At 36.1% G+C, this 20,381-nt stretch overlaps 1 pseudogene; it reads left to right on the forward strand.

Annotated features, from left to right (window-relative positions):
- Nucleotides 1–9,991: 9,991 nt before the first annotated feature.
- Nucleotides 9,992–16,922, forward strand: LOC113626382 (ribosomal protein L18-like; annotated as a pseudogene).
- Nucleotides 16,923–20,381: the final 3,459 nt, after the last annotated feature.

Genomic DNA, 20,381 nt, shown 5'->3' on the forward strand with positions numbered 1-20,381 from the left:
GGAAAAATATAGGTGGATTTATATTGTTTTGATACTTTCTAGAAGAGGAGAAAGAATAAACAAAAAATTAAGTATTTTTATTAGACGGTGTTAAGTACTACAAAGAAAAATGAAAGAAGGAAAGGAAATTGGAATTACTGGATTATCCTTGGAAGAATAGTAAAAAAAAAATGTTTAACAATGGCTATCTATCTATATGGTATGGGTGGTTTCTCTTTTATACCTTTATACATTACCAATTTTTATAATGCATTATTCATACAAGAAATTGTTTCATTTCCTTTTTTATAAGGAAAAATACAGATATAGAATATAAAAGCAAATAAAATTTTAAAATTTCAGGGTCACAATTTTCTCGGATTGATGTTATCCTAAAACAAGATAATTTTCTGAGAATGGGAGGAGTTTCACTGACCTGAAGAAAGTTAAGGAAAGAAATCAAGGCAACAGATTAGTGTGAAAGAGTGGCAGAAGAAGCAGATCTTCCCAAACCATCGATTTTGTCATGTTATTTTCTAACTGAAATTACTAGCTTCAGTATTTTTAGTTTCTATTCATTACAATAGTTCCACACTATGATGGTGCTAAGTAGCAGCTTTTAATCTTACAAATATTTCAGCTTCATTTTGCTATCTCTTACTTGAACCTAGAAACAAGCACCACCTTTGAAGCTGAACATCCAATGTAGTGATTTGCTTATAAATGTTTAGTAACTGGTTCTGTGTCGGTGCTTACTGGAAGAGGGAGAGCCCTAATTTGTACCACTTTCCTATTTCTACAGTGTAAATACTCTCATCATAGTTGATTTCCCAAAGGTGGGAAGAGATAGGCTCCCAGCAACCTGTTCAAACCAGTTCTAACGAACATTAAGCCAAGTCTTCCGTCATCCATCCACTTCACACGTTTAACTTCCTCTTCTGCTATTCCACGTAGGAACTCTCTGCTGAAGCTAAATCAGAACATCTATAACATGCTGACCTTGTTCCCTGTGTCCATGCTGCTCCCCTCACTGGGATCACAGGACAACCAGCTCTCTATCTAGATACTCCCCACAGTTCCATATGTTACCGATAGTTCTACACTGTATTCAGATTCACATGATAAAGTTTTCTTTACTCCCCTATTTCTCAGTGATGTTTCCTTCTTCAGAACTCCTCCAATTCATATTTCTTAAGCACTTTTGAGTTAGGCACTAAGATCAGAGTCCACATATAGCACACCAAACATCTACAGACCATGCCCTTATAAAGCATACTTTTGAGACATTAACCAAGTCCTCACAGCAATGAATATGAGAAACTGACACATTGAGTGCTAAGAGAACACTACATAACAGATGATTTGATTTCTTCAGAGGGATCTTATGTTCTGCCACTGTGTGATATGTATCTTATTTCTGAAAGTGTATTGTGTTCCTCACGTTCAAGGTATACGTCTATTACATCTGGCCAGAGCAGTAATTTGGGTTGAAGCAGAGAAGACAGGGTAGAACTGCCCATGGAGCTGACAGCCAGGAAGCAGTTAATCAAGATTGAAGAACACTGACAGCAGCTCACCTAAGATCAGATTAAGAAGGCTCTCCACCTCTCGTATAACCAGCTTTCCAAATTCAAAAGTCTAAGGTAGGGCTTCCCTAGTGGCGCAGTGGTTAAGAATCCACCTGCCAATGCAGGAGACATGGGTTCGCCCTGGTCTGGGAAGATTCCACATGCCGCAGAGCAACTAAACCCGTGTGCCACAACTACTGAGCCTGCATGCCATAACTACTGAAACCCACGCTCCTAGAGCTGGTGCTGTGCAACAAGAGGAGCCACCACAATGAGAAGCCTGAGCACCACAATGAAGAGTAGCCTGCGCTCGCCGCAACTAGAGAAAAGCCCATGCATAGCAACGAAGACCCAATGCAGCCAAAAAGTAATTAATTAATTAATTTTTTTAAAAAAAGTCTTAAGTGATGACTTTCATTTCTTTTCACAAAATCAGCATCCTCGAAAAACTGGATATTAACAAACTTACATCATTCCATTAATGATAATAAATCAAAAGGATTAGGGGCAATAGTAGGGTTTTAAACAATCAATAGGTGACTTCATATTTGTAGGCATCCTTCTCACAAAGATCTATTGATTGGCTAAGGCAAGCCTTCCAACCTCCCCAGCACTCACAGTCTTACTTTTAATATCTTGTATGGCTTTGTTTAGAAGAACATAAAGGTTGAAGTATTTGGAGAAAAACACAAATGGATCTAATTATACATTATAGGTAGAAAAGTCCTGATAGCTTACAAAAGAGAGAAAAAGAAATCAGTTTGAAACTATTAAGCTTCCCTTCTTCCTCCATTTGCACAGAAACACATGATATTAAAGTTTAGCTGATAGGTAATATTTTCCACCTATGTTGGATAGAAATATGAATATTATAGATGAAATAACAGCACAAATAACTAAGACTTATTCTTAAAGACCAATCATATTAGATTAAACATAATCTAAGAATTACGTTCTTTATGGATGTCCTTTTAAATGGATGTTAGGAGAATGTGAGATGGTAAGGAACATAAACAGCTCAATATAAGACATTCAGGTAATTCTGACAAACTCACCACTTTACCCTTGATCACTTCAAAACAACTACTTTGAGAACCACTGGTATACAGCCATAAATGTTCAAACCAAGCCTTGGACACATTTGCCAGTATCATTCTTCTTCCATGTTAGTATCAGAAAAACTGTTCAAATTACCACAACTATAAAAAAATAATTGTATCCAGCACTAAATTAGCTTTATTTTATAATTTCTCTTCCCTGAAAGAAAAGTTATCTCCACTACAAAAAAATGTACTTCCAGTATAAAGTATATAAAATTTTAATATCTTTGTAATGAAACAAATCCTTCTAGCTTCTTTAATTTCCTTAATCTCAAAGAACTAAATTAAACCTGAAGACCATCATTATTTTAATACCAAATCAAACTTTTATTTATAAAAACAAATGCTTAACATAAGTAGCACTCTCAGATGACCATACTCTTTTGACACATGATAAATCTTTTAGAGTGCCCCCTTTCTTTGCTTTTATTTGTACACAGAACAAATTATTAGATTCCTGATACCGACATTTCAGCAGCAACCATATTTTCCTTAATGACCTAATGCTTGGCTATGAAAACTTTAAACTTCTGACTTCTTTCAACATTTTCAGTGATAAACTAAAGTTAGAATAAGAAGTCCAAGTGGGCTTAACACAAAGTCTCTTGTCCCCTTGAGGAAATATCAAAAACTGTACATCCAACACAGCATAAATTCTGCTGTCAAGTCTGAGATGGTTTGACTTTCAAGAGTTTATCTTATTTACTTATTTTTCTTTTAGTTTATACCAGTGGTTCTCAAATTTTAGCATACACCAAAATTATGTGTAGAGCTTATTAAGACACAGACGGCTGGGCCTCAACCCGAGTTTCTGATTGGGTACACCTTGATGTAGGACCCAGGCACTGGCTTTCTAATAAGTTTCCAGGTGATGGTGCTTCAGGTCAAGGACCACAGTTTGAAAGCCACGGACTTAGATAATCACAGAATTCTACTTTAGGGTAACCTTTGCCTTCAGCTAGCTGCAGTTGATCAAATGATTCTTAGGAAAAGTTCACAGCAATAATCAAAATTCCAATTTGAGAAGAAACTTTCATCCATTTTTCAGTCTTCTTTCAACAGTACTGCTGGGAGGATATTAAAAATATTCAGCCCAGTCACGAACACAAACACATCAAGGAACTTAATACTTGAATAAACGAGGAATCAGTGTGTGCACAATATATTGGTTAAAGGTTAACAGCCAGAGGACAGCTATTACCACCTTTCTGCAATAAAGAAATACAAGTACTAATAGCTTAAGGGACCTACCCAAGTCATTTAAAAAATTTCAAGTGGTGTTTAGAAGAGGACCTGATCAGCATTCCTAACTGCTTATTTGTTATAATCACAGGGTAATGCTGCCTGCTCTTGGATGACAACAAAATCTTCCTATTTCTTCATGTTGATACTTAAAAGACACTGTTTTAGAAAAATTGTATTTTTAAATTACAATGTAAAAGAGAAATTAATTAACAGAAAATAAAAATATTTATAAATGTTGGTCATGCACATTATAAACAGATAATAAATGAAATTGTTGAGATAAAGCACTTGCTTGCGTGGGACCTACAAATACACGAGGACTTAAAATAAACAAAAGAATGAGAACAAATTCATCTTTACAGGGTGTTAGCTAAGGAACTGCCCAAGACTACAAAGGCCTCACACCTCACTCCCAACCATGTCTCCAAGGAGCTTTTATGAAAGTCAGACCACCTCTCTGGACATAAGAATCCTCGTCTGTAAAAAGAAGGGTATTGGACTAGATGAGCGCTAAATTCATTCAAGCTCTAAAGTTTATAGTTCACATAGCAGTTTAGCAAAAACTTATTTGTTTTGCTTTTTATTTTTCTCTTTTAATTGAAGATTGCAATTAGTCTCAGATGCAAAGCAAATTTTTAAAAATGTTTTACTCTGACCACATACCTTAAAAACAGAGATTCACTGCTGCAGTGAAATGACTGGTCCCAAATTGAATCTCGCATAAAACCAACAAACACGTACATCTGTTAAAGTTATTGCAAACTATATGAATGATAAAGAATAAATGTATAATAATTTTTAAAACCCTGCATGAGTTGTTTATTGCTGTTTGTTAACATTAATGGGCAAGTTTATTTTTTTGCCTAGTAAACCATCAAATGCTATTTTAAAATATGGCCTTGCTTTTCCTCTCTCTCTGTCTCTCTCCCACACACATGTGCTCTTTGTTTTCCTCCATTACATCAACTTCAAAACAATTATGCAAAAATAGTTAAACCGAAATTACAGTCAAGGTCTGATTGCAACTCCAGAAAAAAAACTCCAATTGCTAAATTTAGACATCTGGGTAAACTTCAATAAAAGATGCTCACCAGGAGTCAAATAGCTCAAGTGTTTATTAAGGATGGAATATCACCATTATATAAATATAGAGCATTGTCTCAAAACAATAATTTCAAATATGTTTCATGAAAACCATTAAATTGTCCCATCATCTAAATAGACACGTGAACATTTCATTTAACTTTTACTTTCAAAGTAGCTTATCTATTTGTGCACTCTAAGGCCAGAAATAATCACTAATCTTCTCACATAAAAAGACTTTTCAAATCTAAAAATTAGTCACAGACCTTTTTATTATGAGATATTAAAATATGCAAAATAGATGACTTCAAAATAGTCACCAGCCTCCATTGTTTTGTACCATGTCGATGCCTGTTGGCCAACACGATTACACTACTGGAAATAATAAACCCAGCTAGAGAATTCAGCCTACCATTATTACTAGGGAAAAAATAAAACCATCTTACCCATAGTACTTCTTTTTTTAAAAAATAAATTTATTTATTTATTTATTTATTTTTGGCTGTGTTGGGTCTTCGTTGCTGCACATGAGCTTTCTCTAGTTGCGGCGAGCGGTGCTCGGGCTTCTAATTGCAGTGGCTTTTCTTGTTGTGGCGCACCAGCTCTAGGCACGCAGGCTTCAGTAGTTGTGGCATGTGGGCTCAGTAGCTGTGGCCCACAGGCTCTAGAGCGCAGGCTCAGTAGTTGTGGCGCATGGGCTTAGTGGCTCTGCGGCATGTAGGATCTTCCCGGACCAGGGCTCGAACCCATGTGCCCTGTGTTGGCAGGCGGATTCTTAACCACTGCGCCGCCAGAAAAGTCCCTACCCATAGTACTTTTTTTTTTTTTTTTTTTGCCGTACGCGGGCCTCTCAGTGTTGTGGCCTCTCCCGTTGTGGAGCACAGGCTCCGGACGCGCAGGCTCAGCGGCCATGGCTCACGGGCCTAGCCGCTCCACGGCATGTGGGATCTTTCCGGACCAGGGCACGAACCCGTGTTCCCTGCACTGGCAGGTGGACTCTCAACCACCGCGCCACCAGGGAAGCCCCCATAGTACTTTTAAATCATGTTTTTTTTTAAAAAAAAAAAAAAGTAGTGAGAAAAAAAAAAATACGATCATAAAAGAAATGACTTCTGGAGGGACCAGTAGAAGCAAAGGGCCAAGTCCTTAGTCTCATATTCATGTAGAATTTGTATGCCATGACTTTTAGAGGTCAACAGAAGGTGAACAAGCAAGGAATAAGTATGTGTGAGGTGAATTGAGTTTAAGAACTGAGAATCATCAAGATGGACACAGAAATATAAGGCAGAAGTGAAAGGGAAAGCAGAAAAGGTGATATCTTCCAAAACATTCGTGATGTCCTAGATATTAAATTTATATCACCAATTTAAGTATTAATGTAAATAAAATGATGATAGTGGACACAAAGTGAATGATTATAATTATGATTTCATAGGAAGCTATTACTTGAAATAAGAGATATTAAAACCTCTATTTGATAAAGATATTGCTTGTTCACTTTTCGTAGCTCTTCAGTTTATTTTAAAATAATTAAATGGAATTACAAGAGCCACTTACTGATCTCCTTCAGTTTGCCTATTCACTAATGAATTTTACATAAGAATAAAACCTTTTTACCAGACAAATCTTCTATCTAAAATATATCAATTATTAGAAATTCTATTTTTTTTAAAGGTATGAGTTATTCCAAGTTTTCTGAAATGTTCTGATACTCAATCCCCACCCCCACATCCAGTGATTAGAGGCAAGATATCTACATGAAATACAGGATAGCACAACCACTTATGAAGATGACGAAATTATAATGCCCCTATCTCTATGCCCAGAAGTTTTAAAATATATGTTTGATTAAAATGCAACAGAAATTTGTTTGAAATAAACTTAATGGATTTAAATATGTCCTAATCTCTCTTGCAAATGGGGGAGAGTGGTGAATTAACATTAAAAAAATAAATGGTCTAGATTATCACAAACTGTGTTATCAAAGAAATATACCCATGAAGATATGCCAAAGATAGGCATCTATTAAACTTCTAATGGTTATCAGAATTCATAAACCAATTCAGCCAAGATTTATTAAAATCCCATATGCTAACTATTCAAGGTATTTCACAATCTTACCCCACTAGACTATGGCCTTATTTCCTGTCACCCATCATTCTAGGAAGTGGAATAGAAGGTTTCTGACAAATTAAAATCTAAAACAAGTTTGGGATTCTTGTATAAAAATAATATTCCCATAAGTGAAAAAGTAAAACCGTAAGTGTGTGTTTTGGAAATTGAGCTTTTAGAGGTAACTATACAAAGCTTATTCTAGAAGATAGCAGGTTTAGTAACTATGTCAGAGTTAAATTAACTTTAAAGTTTAAACATGTTCACATGATCCTGTTTCCTATGAAAATTTAGACACAAGTACAAAGAGTGTACAGAGAAAACCAGCTTCTGATTTCAACCAATTCTGCTTGGTGATAATAACCACAATGATGAGGGCTTAGGTTTAGCCAAAGTTATAATTCTGATTTCAAATTTGCTACTTGCCTGAACATCTCTGGAGAGGAAGAACTACGTCTGTCTAAATCATCACTCCATCTGTAGCTACAAGCACAGTGCTCAATAAATATTTTCTAAGTTAATTCACTTATTTCAATTCAATTCACACTCACGGAACATTGACTCTGTGATAGAAAATGGTGATACAAAAACAGACAAAACATGGATCTCAGCATTCTTAAAGTTGTTTTGACCTCAGTTTCCATAACTCAATAAAATAATAATGTACTGAATCATTTCTTTTTGTTTTTTTAATTTAATTTTATTTATTTTTTATACAGCAGGTTCTTATTAGTTATCTATTTTATACATATTAGTGTATATATGTCAATCCCAATTTCCCAATTCATCCCACCACTCCACCTCACCCCCACTTTCCCCCCTTGGTGTCCATACATTTGTTCTCTGCACCTGTGTCTCTGTTTCTGCCTTGCAAACCGGTTCATCTGTACCATTTTTCTAGATTCCACATATATGTGTTAATATACGATACTTGTTTTTCTCTTTCTGACTTACTTCACTCTGTATGACAGTCTAGGTCCAGCCACGTCTCTACAAATGACCCAATTTCATTCCTTTTTATGGCTGAGTAATATTCCATTGTATATATGTAGCACATCTTCTTTATCCATTCGTCTGTCGATGGGCATTTAGGTTGCTTCCATGATATTGCATCATTTCTAATGTTCTTTCCCACCCTCAAATTCTATGATTCTACTACCTGAAGTATTAATTATTTATCTTTAAAATTATGCCAAGCCACATTATTATCAATTTTAATTTATCCCTGTTAATGGTAAGGAGCAGTGGTAGTACAGGGTAGTGGTCTAAAAGCATGGAAATTGAGATCAGACAGTCTTGAGTTTAATCAGGAGAAACCACACAATAATTTGAAATGGGAAAATTTAATATAGTGAATTATTAGCTATAATGAGGGATTGGAATAAGGAGGTATTGGCTAGTAAACAGTAAAGAGAACTCTAAAAATTATAGGAATAGCAGATATAAGAAGCAGTCACTACCCTTAGAACTGAGAGAGAACACCCTAAAGAATGCCCGCCCCTGCCAAGACTAAGAAATAGACATTGAAGGAGAGGGCACAGCCATGACTGGCTGAATGGCAGAGACTTTGCTGTGGTGCCTAGCTGGCAGAACTTGCTGGAAGTATGTGCTCTAATGTGGTTGTGAAAGCTGTTCACAGGGAGGTGCCTGTCACTGCAAAACCACCCACGTGGAAGCTGCTGATCACTAGATGCTGCTGGGATGCACTGCAGAAGCTGGGACTGATGAAGAAGTTGCCCACTTCAGGGGCTGCAGAAGCCAAGCAGTGAAGAAGGCATCCATGCTCTTGGAGGCTGCTGATCAAGCACTCCAAAACCAGAAAACAAAGCCCTTCCTCTGCATTATTTCTCCATCCCTCTGTACTGACAAAGCTTAACATTGTGCCAGTTGTCAAAGGGCCAAGATCCCTTTTCACAGAGCAGGCGAAAGGTGTTCATTTGGAGCCCATAGGCAATAAATAGATAAGGAGTACAGTCCACTCCTTTGTCTCTCAACTTCCACATGGTCCCTGCTGCTCACATTTTAACTCCCATACAGCAAAACACCTGTATATCACTACATAACAATGTATAGTATGCTTCTTAAAAGAGATTTTATTCCTTCCCCTAAATGAGAAACAGTCCAAAAAGTCACTGTATCCATCACTGGCTATATTAATTTCTCCTCAAATTCAGTAAGAGGCCCACTGAATATTCTGTCACCTAAAGACTAAATTATAAATTTAACTACCAATAGCATGTATGTGACACAAAGAGAAGGCAAGATATGAAGAAAATTGTAGCATACAAATAAGTGCACGCACACACACACACACACACACACACACACATGTATATATGGTATATCTCTGAAAGGTAGAATATGTCCAAAATGGGATAGAGTGAGATTTTTTTTTTCATCATACACTTCTGTAGTATTGCAAGTTGTTACTACAAGTATGCATGATTTTGTCCTAGTCCTATGTCTGCAAATTTCTAGATTTATTACCCAGAGCACTTAACCTATCTGGAGTTCTTTTCTTATCTGCAAAATAAGGGAATTAGAATAGATGCTCTAAATTTCTTCCAACTCTAGCATATATGATTCTATTTTTACAACTTAAGAGCCCTGTCCAAGTATACTCCACATATGCTGAATAGATGTATCTTTAAGTTATATAAAAAACACAATCTTTGGACTAGAAAAATATCAGCTCAGATGCCACCGTTTACTAGATACGTAACTTTGAGTGAGTTGCTTAACTTTTGGACCTAAATTTCCTCATTTGTAAAATAGAAAAAAAAAATAAGACCTCATGTGCGTTAACATACAATAGTTCAACTAATTGTAGTTATGCTCTTTAATCAAATAAAAGTTTACCTTGATTCTAAGATATATCTTCACTATGTTATGAAGAAGGAAGGAATGGCGGTAGGAAGGAAGGAAGAAGAGTCTATAATTAAATCATGGTATGCCATTATTGTAGATGCTTTCCAATAACACAGATGTTAAAATGTGGGTGGGGGGAGATGGTGAAGTACTTTTTAAATCTGTGAAATAAGACATTACTGTTATTGTTATTCACTGAACATACACCACTGTGGTTGAAAAGGCAACTCAGCGATCATTTTTCATCTCCAATTCCAGTAATTAAAAAATATTAAATCAATATTACACAATGTGGGAAGTAAAAAGCAAGTACTATGTGCCCTTTATGAAAGGGCAGAATGCATGCAGTTTATAATGGGTTGATTATTGACTGTCTACTATGTGACAGACAGGATGTTAGATGCTTGAGATAAAACAGTGAGGTAAAAGAGAATCCCTGTTCATATTGGAACAGACAGCCTAGAAGGGAAGAAAAGCACTGATAGAATTTAGTGAAGATAAAGAGTAAAGGAAGTATTTGATAAAACAAAATGGGGAAAAATACTATGTTTTTTTTCTTAAAATAGAATATTAAACCCTAAAAAATGTGAACACTTTTCAGTACCCATTCTGGAAATTTTTATATGTATAAAATGAAAACATAGTATCTTAGGTTGAATCAATATGAAGCAAATGATTCAGTGACCAGGGTAAGGTGACACAAGGATTAGAATAAGAGGCATTATAAGAAAAGAAGTAGAAAGTTAAAATATCCATTTCCCAAGTCTTATTGTCTTCAAGAATCTAGGGTTTTGATTCCTGATGTACACAAACAAAAATGTTGGAAAGAAAATAGACTTGTTTGTCCAAAAACAAAAGGGGGTGGAAGGTGAAGCCATAGAACACTTTTCCAATCTGGAAACAAAAATGACATGCTTTAATGTTTTACTGTCATCTCGGTCAGGAACAAGCAGGTATTCTCTAACTAGCTGACAATGCTTATGGTAATACTGGACTAGCAACAGAGTGAGAAGGCATTTAGTAATCTTTTATTTACTTAAATGCATACCCTGAATATATTTGCTTTTTCTTCTACCTGTATGACTCGTTTTGTTTTATTTTAAAGCTATCATAGGATAGGCATTTTACTTAGTGTTTTTCATAACAAAGCAAGTCATTGAAAAATTTAAATGACAAATATATATATATATATTTTTGAGGTTTCTGGGGATTTGTTTTCTGTAGTTTTCTAGTATTTCTTTCAGTTCACACTTTAGGGAAACAGTTTATGTGCCAGAGAAGTAGATATCTATCCCTTTAGAAAGTTCTACAGTTTAACCCATCACTATGGCTGCAAGATGTATTTCTATCAAACCAGACTGACTTCATTCTATTTACCACAGTATTCTGTTTGTAATCTTTGTTTGTATTCTGTTTGCACCACAGAGAAAGGAAAGTTGAAATGACAAATACATTAAAGAGACTTCCATAGGTAATTTTGTGAACTCTTTTTCCTCCAGAGAACTTCACAAGAATAGGGATGTCAGCATAAAATTGTATAAACGTCTACAGGAAGGAATTCTTCATTACAAGTAATCCATTTGGTATTTCTACATTTGGCAAACGCCTTTACTTGTGTTCCATGGACATTAGAAAAAGAATATGCAATATACTCTGTCTACTGGTCTCATTTAGATTAACTTCTTAAGGAAGCACTCTGTTAGGTATGAAGTTCTGGATTTCACTGGTGACTTTGTACCAACATATATCATTTAGCAATAATTTCCCCATAGCTTATTTTGAAAGAAAAAAAAGAGTCAGGTTTTATATGGTATACGATAGAATTAAATAAATACAAACCTCCAGTAATTTTACATCAGAGGATAATTTCACTACCCTGTTATTTTTCTTCTGTTTTTCTTTCTGTGTATCTCTATGCCTGATAAATCCTTGTTTCCTAATCTTTCCACATTCTTGTTTTCCTTCTATCTTCAATGTTTAATACATGCTAAACACTTACAATTTGTTTTTAGGTAGAAAGGAAAATATGGGGATAGAATGCCTTATGTGCTTATGTGTATAACTAATAAAACACTAGTTACATAAATATTATTTAACACATATTTATAATCTTTTTTTTTTTTTTTTTTTTGCGGTACATGGGCCTCTCCCATTGTGGAGCACAGGCTCCGGACGCGCAGGCTCAGCAGCCATGGCTCACGGGCCCAGCCACTCCGCGGCACGTGGGATCTTCCCGGACCGGGGCACGAACCCTTGTTCCCCGCATCGGCAGGCCGACTCTCAACCACTGCGCCACCAGGGAAGCCCTAACACATATTTATAATCTTAAAATAAATTATATTAGAAAGGAAATAAAATTTCTAAGGTAGAAAAAAGAGGTATTTTTGAACATAGATATTGTGGTAGAGTAGCTTCAGGAGCACAGATTCAGTAAATGTACTCAGCCAAGTTACAGAACTAGACTTTGGAATGTAAGCAACAAAATTTATAACCTTTTGATTATATTGGTCTTGCCCATGGAAAGTGAGTTAAAGGTGAAGTATATAAGATAAAATAATATCAGCACATTTTTAATACTGAGTACAGTAAGAGACGGAAAGCAGAAAAATATACAATCCTAGAATAAACCAGTTCTAGTAAGTGCCAATCTATGAAGAGCAGATATATGAAAAAGCCCAGGGAGAGTTAATAAAATTCAGAATTTCCATTCCACTATAGGCTTTATTATCCAAACTGTCCATGGAAGGATTGTTTAGCACCTGATTTTTGCTTCTGAAAGAAATGTACCTAGAATCTTCTGGTTAAGCATTGTGAATGTAATACATGCATTTATTTCTATTCCATCTAAAACACTCAAAATGCGGGGAGACAGCAGCACCTGCCTCCTTAGAGCAGTAGGCAGCGCGTCAGTCTCACAAAATAGGATAGACTCACAACGCCAAGGAAAAATAGAACAACATAGAGATGTTAACTAAATTTTAGAAACCAGAAGCCAAAAAGGCAGTTATTACTGATTTAGGATACCTGAATGGAAGATGCTTCCATGTGAGGAGAAGGAGGGATTAACAACAAGACTCTAGCAGTTCCACACTGCAGGAGCCTGAGGAACTGGAGGTCTCAGTTACTTCAGTGAAGACTCAAGGCAGAGCAGAAAGCTGGATAAGTAGCTGAGTCTTTAATAAGAGCTGCTATATCCTCTTCTCTCATCCCTAACAGCCCAGTAATTATCTCTCTCCTACCTGTGCTAAAGATGAAGGGTTTATCCTCTGGAAAGTTGAATAATAGAGCATCTCATCTAAGAATATAAGGCACAGGTGAGGGGAAGAGGTAAGTAAGGTACTAAAAATGAAATTTAAGTGATAACTCGATTACGAAACATTGAGTTCACCAGCCTCTTCTCCCTCCTGCTGCCTAGACTACTAACACCCAGGTTTAAATCTCCAGGCAGGAAATGAAAGGAAAATAACAGATCAAAAGAAAAAAATCCCAACAATCTGACAATAGGGGATCCCCTGAAACATAATGAAAAAACTGAGTGCTCCCATGGGTAAAACTCACCAATAAAGCAGCCTCACCTGAGAAAACAGAGCTCCTTACTCTTAATATAAATGGGAGGTCAAGGACCAGCAACCAATTATGGAAAGTCCCTAATACAAATAAAGATGAAAACATACAGGAAAAAAAGCAACCAAGGCAATTTAAGAGGCAAAATTTAATATTTTTAAATATTTTACTGTCCTTAAAGACATAAGTGAACTATTATACCTACGAATCCAAATCAGAATGCTACCAAAAAAAGGCTATTTCAGACCAATGGCAATTTTTGCAGATCTAGAACAAAAAATCTTAAAATCTGTATGGAAACACAAAAAAAAAAAAAACCCAAATAGCCAAACAACCTTGAGAAAGAAGAATGAAGCTGGAGGAATTAGACTTCCTGACTTCAGACTACACTGTAAAGCTACAGTAATTAAAACAGTATGGTACTGGCACAAAGACAGACCTATAGATCAATGGAACAGTAATAGAAAGCCCAGAAATAAACCTACACTCCTATGGTCAGTTAATCTACAACAAAGGAGGCAAGAATATACAATGGAGAAAAGACAGTCTCTTCGATAAGTGGTGCTGGGAAAACTGGACAGCTACATGTAAAAGAATGAAATTAGAACATTTTCTAACACCATACACAAAAATAAACTCAAAATGGATTAAAGACCTAAATGTAAGACCAGATACTATAAAACTCCAAGAGGAAAACATAGACAGAACACTCTTTGACATAAACTGAAGCAATTTTTTTGGATATGTCTCCTAAAGCAAAGGAAATACAAGCAAAAATAAACAAATGGGACCTTATTAAACTTAAAAGCTTTTGCACAGCAAAGTAAACCATCAAAAAAATGAAAAAAACCTACTGAATGGGAGAATATATTTGCAAATGATACAACCAATAAGGGATTAATATCCAACATATATAAACAGCTCATACAACTCAACATCAAAAAAAATCAGATTAAAAATGGGCAGAAGAACTAAAAAGACATTTTTCCAAAGAGGACATGTAGATGGCCAATAGGCACGTGAAAAGATGCTCAACATCGTTAACCATCAGGGAAATGCAAATCAAAACCACAATGAGATATCACCTCCCACCTATCAGAATGGCTGTCATCAAAAGGAACACAAATAACAAATGTTGACAAGGATGTGGAGAAAAGGGAACCCTCATACACTGTTGGTGGGGATATAAATTGGTGCAGCCACTGTGGAAAACAGTATGGAGGTTTCACAAAACACTAAAAATAGAACTACCATGTGGCCCAGGAATTTCACTCCTGGGTATTTATCAAAAAAAAAAACAAACAAAAACACTAATTCGAAAAGATACATACACCCCAATGTTGATAGCAGCATTAGTTACAATTGTCAATGTATGAAAACAACCTAAGTGTCCATCAACAGATGAATGGATAAAGAAGGTGTTTTATATATATATATATATATGAAAAAAATGTATATAAAAATACACACACACACACACACACACACACACACACTAGAATACTAGTGAGCCATAAAAAATAATGAAAATTTGCCATTTGCAACAACACAGAGGGACTTGGAGGGTGTTATGCTAAGTGAAATAAGTCAGACAGAGAAAGACAAATACTATATTATATCACTTATATGTGGAACCTAAAAACTACAATAAACTAGTGAATTTAACAAAAAAGCAGACTCATAGATTTAGAGAACAAACTAGTGGTTACCATGGGGAGAGGGAAGGGGGGAGGAGCAAGATAGCGGTAGTGGAGTAAGAGATACAAACTATTACGTATAAAATAAGCTACAAGGATATACTGTATGACATGGGGAATATAGCCAATATTTTATAATAACTATAATGGAGCACAATCTTTAAAAATTGTGAATCACTATATTGTACACCTGTAATATATAATATTGTATAGCAACTATACTTCAATAAAAAATAATAAAATTAAAATATATGAATATAATATAATAGCAAAAAAGTAAAAATAAGAGAAAGATTGGAAAATAAAGTTGAGAATATCTCCCAGAAAATTAAAAAAGCAAATACAAATAGGGCAGAAAATATAAGAAACAAAGAAACAAGATTGATTCAGGAAGCCCAACATTTATATAATAGAAATTCCAAAAAAGGCAGAGAAAATGGGAGGGAAAAAATTATCAAAGAAATAAAACAAGAAAAATTCCCCAAATTCAACTGATAGACATGGATCTCCACAGTGAAAAAAGTGTACAGTATACAACAGAAATATATAAACAAAACAAAACAAAATAAACTCACATCAAAATCCATCAATCCATCACTGCAAATGTCACCTGAAGAATGAAGGAGGATCCTGAAAATTTACAGAGAGAAAGAGATTAAATTAACATGCTAAGGACCATGTAAAATAGTACCATCAGCCTTCTCAACAGCAATGATGAAACCATAAAACAAGGTAAACATGCTTTTAAAATTATGAAGCATGATTTGCTACATAAAACTTTAAGTCCAAACTGTATCGACTGTGAGAATAGAAAAACATTTTCCAATATACATGCTCTCAAACAATTACTCCCTCCACATAATCACCTGAAACTGCTGGAGAATGTTCTCCAGCAAAACAAGGGAGTAAATAAGAAAGGAAGGCACAATATGTCTTTGAGCTCTCTATCAATCAGAGTTCCTAGTTTCAAACAGCTAAAGAGAATTCCAGGTGATTATGTAGATGCAGAGCATATCTGGAAGATATGGGTCATTTGTAGAATCATTGGAAGGGCTAGAAAAACAAGCCATGCCACTGCACTGTCCCCAAAGAAATGTGACTTTTTACATCTCTCAAGGAGTGGTGGGGATGCGGGTGGGGTAGGGGCCGGTAGGAACCATCATCGGTCGCCACAAGCACTGAAAGGTTCAGCGCAAGAAACCCAAGATCCAGGACATCTACTGAAGGCTGTTGGTCAAACTGTACAGATTTCCGGCCAGAGCACCAACACCACCTTCAACCAAGTTGTGCTGAAGAGATCGTTCAAGAGTCATACCAACTGGCCCGCCCACTGTCCCTTTCCTTGATGATCCGTAAAATGAAGCATCCTGGCCTGGAAGACAAAACAGCTGTGGTTGTAGGGACTAGAGCCGACGACAACGTGCATGTCCAGGAAGTGCCCAAACTGAAGGTATGCGATGCGCATGAGCATCCGCATGTAGAACCGCGTCCTCAAGGCCGCGGGGCAAGGTCGTCACCTTCAACCAGCAGACCCTGGACTCCCCTAAGGGCTGTAACACCGTCCTGCTCTCCAGTCCTCGCAAAGGCGGAGAGGTGTATGGGCATTTCCGCCCGGGGAACAGCACAGCCACACTAAACCCTTCGTGGGACCAGAGAGGTTCGAGCATGCCAACAGCCAACGGGCCAGACACAGCTGCAAAAACTAACCCAAGATCCTGCCTTGTTATTAAAGATTTTGGATGTAAGTAATTAAGAAAGTAAAATGAAACGAAGTGAAATGAAATGATTTTAAAAAGGGATCACTGAGGCCTTTCTATTTTGTACACAAAACCACTGGGCATCATGCCTGTGGACACCTCGGAGATCGCAACGTAGATACACGTGGCTCCAGCCACTTGGTGGGCAGTGAGGTGAGAAAAACAATGGTTTGGGTGAATCACGTGATTACAGAGCTAGGGTTCCAGATGGTCATGATTGGCCTCCATAACAGCTCTAAGGAAGTAGTGAGAACAGGGATGGGAGAGGGCAGTTAACTACCAGAGGCCCCTCCAAGTATTGGCTGAGGGCCTTAAGCTGCCTCTGCCTATATGAAGAACTTCACCTTACAAACAGTGTTACTTCTGTGACCACCAGAGGAGAGCACTCCCTGTTCCTTCCTTTATCCATCATGAGCCAAGTTAAAGTCAGCCGTGGACATATTTGACTGAGACATCCTAGCTCACATGTTTGTGTCCTGGATGAAACGGTATCAGGGAAAATGAGAATCTATCATTTTCAGCTACTATACCATAAGTCACTCTTTACTTCCCTACAGTGTCCATAAGAGTCAGGATTTTCCCAATCACAAAAAGGTTTCAGATGCTGGGCATACAAAAAAAACAACAAATGTTTGTTTTTGTTTTTGTTTTTTTTTTCTTTTTTTTTATACTATCCATGAAATAGTGGCTCCAGCACTAGCAAGAGGTGAAGGGCATTTCCTAAAGGACCACATGGAGTGTGAGGATGGTGGTTATTCATTGAGCCTAGAGAACAACCAGACAGACAGAAGCTGAACACTTAAGAATTAAAGTTCTGGGAGGGATTTCCTAAAATTAAATTAAAAGTATTCCAGGGCTTCCCTGGTGGCGCAGTGGTTGAGAGTCCGCCTGCCGATGCAGGGGACACGGGTTCGTGCCCCGGTCCGGGAAGATTCCACATGCCGCGGAGTGGCTGGGCCCGTGAGCCATGGCCGCTGAGCCTGCGCGTCCAGAGCCTGTGCTCCGCAACAGGAGAGGCCACAACGGTGAGAGGCCTGCGTACCGCAAAAAAAAAAAAAAAAGTATTCCAAGAAATTGACAACTTTGACTTAGTGGAAAAATGGGACTGAGAAGTGTTAAAGAGCATGGAAAATTTAGCCAGAGATTATAAGAAAACTAAATAACAGCAATAATAATAAAGGGCAATTAACTCCACAAATGAAAACAAGTTGTGCAAGAAAAGAATTTTAATAATAGAGCTCAATTTTGCTCTGAATTAAACAATATACACAAAGCCATAATAACTAAAATCTCTGAACCAAGATTCAATTTAAATGCTAAAAACTGGGTTTGTTAGATGGGAAGAGGAGATATACATATCCGTGAGAGGAACATCAGGGTGTGAGAGGAGTTTAACAGAGCTAAATCTTCAGTTTCCATAGTAGAACTCAATACACAATATCCAAAATTTAGGAAGATATTCAAAATGAGTTATTTTGGAACCTAGCTAGATACCAAAGAAAATGACTAAAAACCTTAAAGGTGGCATCCGCTGGGGAATGGAGAACTGTTGTTGGAAGGGATGGACAGGAGACTGCAGTTTACATCTTACTACATTTTGATTTTTAAACCATTTCCAAGAATTACTTTGAGATAAAGGCACACTTAATCTGTAAATTTAAAATCTGTAACTAGGAAGAATTAAGTACTTACTTGATGGTGGCATTAAAGTTGCATTATTTGAAAAAGTGTATGTCAAAATATAGCAAAAACTATAAAAATTTTTATATGTTATGACTCAGTAATTCCAATCATGACAATTTATCATGAAGAAAAATTCAATAAAGCAAAATGCTATTTATTGTAGCATTATAGATTTGTGTATCAAAAAAAATTAAAACTGTAATGGATTGATGACAAGCAAGTATGTTAAAATCCACAAGTTCAAAACTATATTTAAAAATATATTAATCGCTTTAGATGATGACAGATAACTAATTCATTATTTAGAAAGTAGTAAATAAAGGGAAACAACCAAGCATTTAACATGTCTCTCCCACATAAAACAAATGCACCAGTTAACAAAATACTTGACTGATAACCTCAAAAGAGAGACGACCAGATATTATGTGACTGCTGATGAAAGATACACCACCACATATAAGGTGTTTTTGCCAGAAGTAACAAGCCTGAATCAGATCAAGCCATACAAATAATCTGTTTTTTAACAGTTAAACTGCAGGAATAAAAATTAGTAGGAAGGGCAACCTATAGGTTAAAAGATACTAAGGAGATACATCAAAATAAATACAGCGTTTTGACCTTATTTGTATACTGATCTAAACAAACCCATTGTAAACAAGCTATTATATAACTGGGAAAATTTGCACATGGACTTGATATCTGATAATATTAATGGGTTATTTCTAATTTTTTTAGATATGATAATATTGTAGCTATGTTTAAAAGGGAATCCTTACCTTTTAGCAATATATACTGATATATTTACAGCATATTCTTGGAATATATTTATAATATTCTTGGAATATTTTCTATGTAAAAATAATTGAAATGAAATATAGGATTTGTCTTTCATTTATAATATTAAAAATTAATTGTACAATCCAAGGAGAATTTCAGATATTTTACCAAATATCATCCAATTAACAGTTCAGACTAAGTGAAATTTTCTCTCTCTCATTCTTTCCTCTCTTATTCACTTTTCTCTCTCTCTTTTTTATACTTATTCTCTATGTTCATATTTTATCTTCTACTCTTTTTTCATATTATTTACCTTATTGCTCCCCCTTTCTTTCTCAAATAAATTTACTAATAAAGGACCTTTATTGTGGAAGTGCATTATGGATGTCCAAGGTGAGTATCAAACTTCAGAAAATTGGACCTGTTAACAAATTTCAACTGTAACAGTAAGTCTGCAGTATAGTTTTTTCCATAGTTATCTACCGGTATATGTATAAAGACTTAATCACAACAGTAACACCAGAGTTCTCACATGGTCCAACTGTTAAATAACTCAGCATAATAAATTTAGCTGTTTTCACATGAACCACTGATGCGTGAAAATAATTTCCTGCTAATCAGTAATAATGACTATATACCCAGTGAGTCACCGTTACACTTTAAGAAGAAGACTGTGCTAATGCGTGAATAATTATTGACCTGATTAAGTGTCCAATCTTGCTCTTCTAAAAAAAAAAAGTGCACATCATTTAACAATTCAGCTGTATATCGTCTGTGAGATAAAAGCAAGAGGTAATTTGGATAACTAATGCACCAGCTAAATTCTGTCAGACAGTTCCTAAAGTAGATGATTTTCATCTCCCTTAAACATTCAGGAACCTACATTTTTCTCTGCTTTGTGTCCTTAATGTGCTGCCAACTATTTTCTAAATTTTTTTCCCTAGAGGC

This window comes from Aethalodelphis obliquidens, unplaced genomic scaffold (genome assembly GCF_003676395.1).
Source record: "Aethalodelphis obliquidens isolate GAN/ISIS:26980383/991018 unplaced genomic scaffold, ASM367639v1 scaffold1, whole genome shotgun sequence".
Lineage (NCBI taxonomy): Eukaryota > Metazoa > Chordata > Mammalia > Artiodactyla > Delphinidae > Aethalodelphis > Aethalodelphis obliquidens.